Consider the following 4375-nt stretch of genomic DNA (forward strand, 5'->3'; position numbering starts at 1 on the left):
GACCCAGACCCAGACCCAGACCCAGACCCAGACCCAGACCCAGACCCAGACCCAGACCCAGACCCAGACACAGACACAGACACAGACACAGACACAGTCACAGACACAGACACAGACACAGACACAGACACAGACACAGACACAGACACAGACACAGACACAGACACAGCCCTGACCCCAGAAAAATGTGTGTGAGACAGAATCTCACTAAATAGCCCTGGCTGGCCTGAAACTTGCTATGTAAAACCAGGGTGGCCTCAAATTTACAAAGATCTGCCTGCTACTACCTCCTTAGTATTAGGATTAAAGGTGTACACCAGGATTTTGTTTTATTTTTTAAGCAACGCCATGATATAGGCTCTATTAGCAAAATGTTTATTGCATAAACATAAGAACCTGAGTTCAAATGCCCAGCACATATGTAAAAAGCCAGAAGTGATGATGGCTCACACCTGTGCCCAGTGCTCGGGAGGTGGAGGCCGGAGGATCCCTGGAGTTTGTTGTCTTCTGAGTCGGTGAGCCGGGTTTAGTAACGGACATTGTCTCTCTCAAACACCAAATAAGGCAGGAAGCAACTGACGAAGATGTTGGCTTTGGCCTCTACACACATGCACATGCTTACACACACACACAGTGACAATTCTGGAATGTTGGCTTCTTTAAAACAAACAAACAAAAAACCCCACAGAAATAGTGTAAGAATGTGTTTTCCTATTTATCCCACGTGTGAGGATCTGGGGCTGCTCCAGACTGTCTGCAGCAGCTGACTATGATTTGCCTCATGCTCCTAGCAGAGGCATGGCTTTGCCAGTTGCAGAGTTTCTGTGATTGTGTGATGTTTGGAATTCTGGGAAAATTTCAGAAGATATATAAATGCTAGGGCCCAAATAAGTGGGGTTGGTGGTTGTTGGTCATTCAGGGGGGTTGGTTGTAGTTTGTTAGTAGAAAAGAAGAAACAAAAGAAATAAATTAGATTCCTCTCTCTCCCCCTCTCTCTCTCCTCTTTTTCTCTATCTAGTGTTAGGAGGAGAAACCAGAGGGATAAAGGGTGGGGGAAAAGAAAGAACCACAAAAGTAGCAAAGACCAGCTACAAGTGGTGGCCAAAAGTAGGGCTCAAAAGTTAAAGATAAAAATGGGGAATTTAATTTCAAATGCTGTGGCAAAAACTGCAGGTGATGAAGGAATGGATTTTTTTTTCCAAAACACCATCAAAAAATGTATTGTGGCTGCTACCACTGGGATATTCCCCACTTTGTTCCAGGGGGGATTTTTTTCTGGTTTCTTCTTCTTCTTCTTCTTCTTCTTCTTCTTCTTCTTCTTCTTCTTCTTCTTCTTCTTCTTCTTCTTCTTCTTCCTCATATATTCTGTTTCAAAAAAGGTTCGAAGAATGGCTGAGCAGTTGGAAAAACTATAGTTGGAAATGGAGGGGCCCAAGAAACAAACAAACAAACAAAAATGGCTGAAATGGAGAAACAAAAGGGGTCAGTCTGAAAGGGTTGCAGAGTTGGCTGCGCAATTGGAGAAGTTGCAAGTGGAAGTGGAAGCTCTTGGGAGGCAAGAAGTACAAGAAAATAGGCTCAGTCCCAGTGACTGTGCAAGAGAAAGTGAGTTTCCCACGGGAAGAAAGAGGGAAAGAAACTGTGCCAGAGGACAGTCAAGTTAGGGAAACTCTAAAAAAGCAGGAGGACAATCTGATGAAACAGCCTTTTTTGAAAGAAAGGGTTAATCCTGAACCAATCACACTGCCACAGTGGGAGGAGGGGTGGCCCCAGGTGATGAAATCACCAACAACTTTAACAGTAGTCATACAGCATATGCCTGGAACAAGACAGGATGGCATTCTATAGAAATGATAGATCTAAGGTATTTTAAAGAGGCCATGATTTCATATGGGATGCACATACCTTATGTGAAACAAATCCTAAATAACTGGACTACTCAAAATTAAATTATTCCCTAAGACTGGAAGGGACTGGTAACTAGAGGATAATCTGCAGTTGGAATGGTGAACATGGTGAAGGAAAGAAGCTGTGAATATTGAACATCAAAATAGAGCAAGGGGAATGTCAAAGACCAGTTGCTGAGTCAATGGCAGTACTCTAATATACACGAGCAGATCTATTGATGACATTACTATAGAACAATGTCAAGTAGCAGCTTTAAGAGTTTGGGATATTAATCATCAGAGAAAAGGAAAGGCCCACTGCCATATCTTCACTTGGTCAGCAACAAAAACCCATGACTAGTAACTTCTGTTCTCACCTGGAGGCCACCATGATGATCCCTCTACTTCCTTACAGGCCCACAGCCTGATGCCCCATCCCAGGAAAGCAGTGACTGCTAATTTGTCCTGGAGAGGTTGGTAGCTATAAAGCCACACAGCTGACAGATCACACGCAGATGACACAGGAACAGAACTAATGTGGTGTGTGTGTGTGTGTGTGTGCATATGTACACCTGCATGTGTTGTAACCCCAAATTACTGATACTAGAGAGACTTCAGTGTTGTGTACAGACAGTTTGTCTCTGTGCTCCCCTGCCAGAATCTCCTATCCTCCCTCCACAATATGCAGACAGCTGGTGTCTGTGCTGCATACTCCTGCAGCAGCCCGGGGCTCCCTCCCCCTTCCCTAGCGTTAGAATGGCTCTACCCATAAAACTCCTCTTAATGAGGACATTCTGAGGAGACAGGGGGGGGGAGGGGGGGGGGGGGGGGGACACATTCTCCCTGGCTTTGCATCTCCAAAAAACCAACACTCCTGCTGATAAGCAGCAGAACTCCAGGTGCCTGTCCTTGAGACCTTCGAGAAATAACAAGCTCAAGGGAGACCATGGGGGAAAAAAGGTAAACAGAGGTCAGGTCACATACAGTTAGGACTGACCATAAAATTAGTCCCTGAACAGACACCCATTAAACGCTCCCCCCCCCAACACACTTCAGTACCATTCCACCAAATGATTACAGCCCTCTACTCCCCTTTTCTGAGAACATTCACACTATTCCTAACTATACTGTATATAAACCCAGTGTGTTTCTGGATCCAGGGTTGCTTGCCAGCATTCATGCAGTGAGTGTGAGGCGGGTGAACCGAGTTTGAACTTGAAACAATAAAAGACTCTTTTGCGAGTTGCAGCAGACTTCACAATTCTGGGTTTCCTGTGGACTCAGGACACAACACATGGACATACATATTAGTTACTTGGGCTTGAACCTAAGGTCTCATGAACGCTAGGCAAGCTCCCACCACTGAGCTATATATCTCAACCCACTTTAAAACCAGATCTCACTAAACTACCCAAGCTGGCCTTGAACTCATAAACCCACCCTCTCACAGCTAAGCCACCAGGGAGTGGAAGTCTCTGCCTCTGACTACCTCAAGGACAGTCTCCAGCATGACAGGCCATCCCAGCCGGTGCCCCGGGCTTCATTCCATTAGCACCTTTTTCTGTATCTCTAGTGTCTGACTGTGGGGTGGCCCTTCAAGCTAACAGGATGTCTGTATAAGGTAACATTCATAGATTCCCACTGATCTCTTGAAAGGACTTCTGTCAGACAGCAGCTAAGGTCTGGATGGTCATGGGTCAAATCAGAGCCAACCAGCTTGACAACAGCTGCCTCCTCCTATGTGTGTGCTCAGCAGTTAAGAGTGTCTACTGCTATTGCAGAGGACCTGAGTTCAGTTCGCAGGACATACATAAGACAATTTACAACTGCCTGCAACTCCACCTCTATGAGACACACCCATCTACATCACACACCTGGGGAGTTGAGACTCAAGGCTTTCAGGACCCCAGGGCCATGGGGCTGCTGGTACTAAGCCAGGAGCAAAAGCCAAGCTTTTGTAAGTCCAAAATATGGCTGTAAGGCTCTGAGACAGAGCTAGCAAAGCTGGTTTGTAAGGTAGGGGTCAGTGCTCCTTGCACACAGCTTCCCAGGGACAAAGCTCAGCGTGTGTTGCTAGAGCATTCTCCCATCCACGGTGTGAAATCCAAAAACCTGAGAGGCAACAGGGTAGTGCACCAGTCATTGAGAGCACCTGCTCCACATATCTATCTAGTGACGTCAGATCCCCTGACCTAAGTGACTAGGAGGAGACCAGGACTAGAAGATCAGTTTCCCCAAATAAGCAAAGAAATGAAGCAACAGTGAAGGGGGATTCCAGGTGGATGTCTCTGGTGTGGGAATAAGTTCACAAAATCCATTGTGGAGTGAAGGAACACCACAACTAGGGCTGGCCCAACCTCTGAATCTCACTGCCTTGCACACTGCAGCTTAGCCTCAAGGCTGACCATCCCCAGCTGGAGAAGAGGTTTCAGATTTCCAGACAGACTCACCTCAGCACTGCTCATCTTCTCACACCAGGCCCCAGGTCT

The sequence above is a fragment of the Mus caroli genome, chromosome 5 (genome assembly GCF_900094665.2).
Source record: "Mus caroli chromosome 5, CAROLI_EIJ_v1.1, whole genome shotgun sequence".
NCBI lineage: Eukaryota > Metazoa > Chordata > Mammalia > Rodentia > Muridae > Mus > Mus caroli.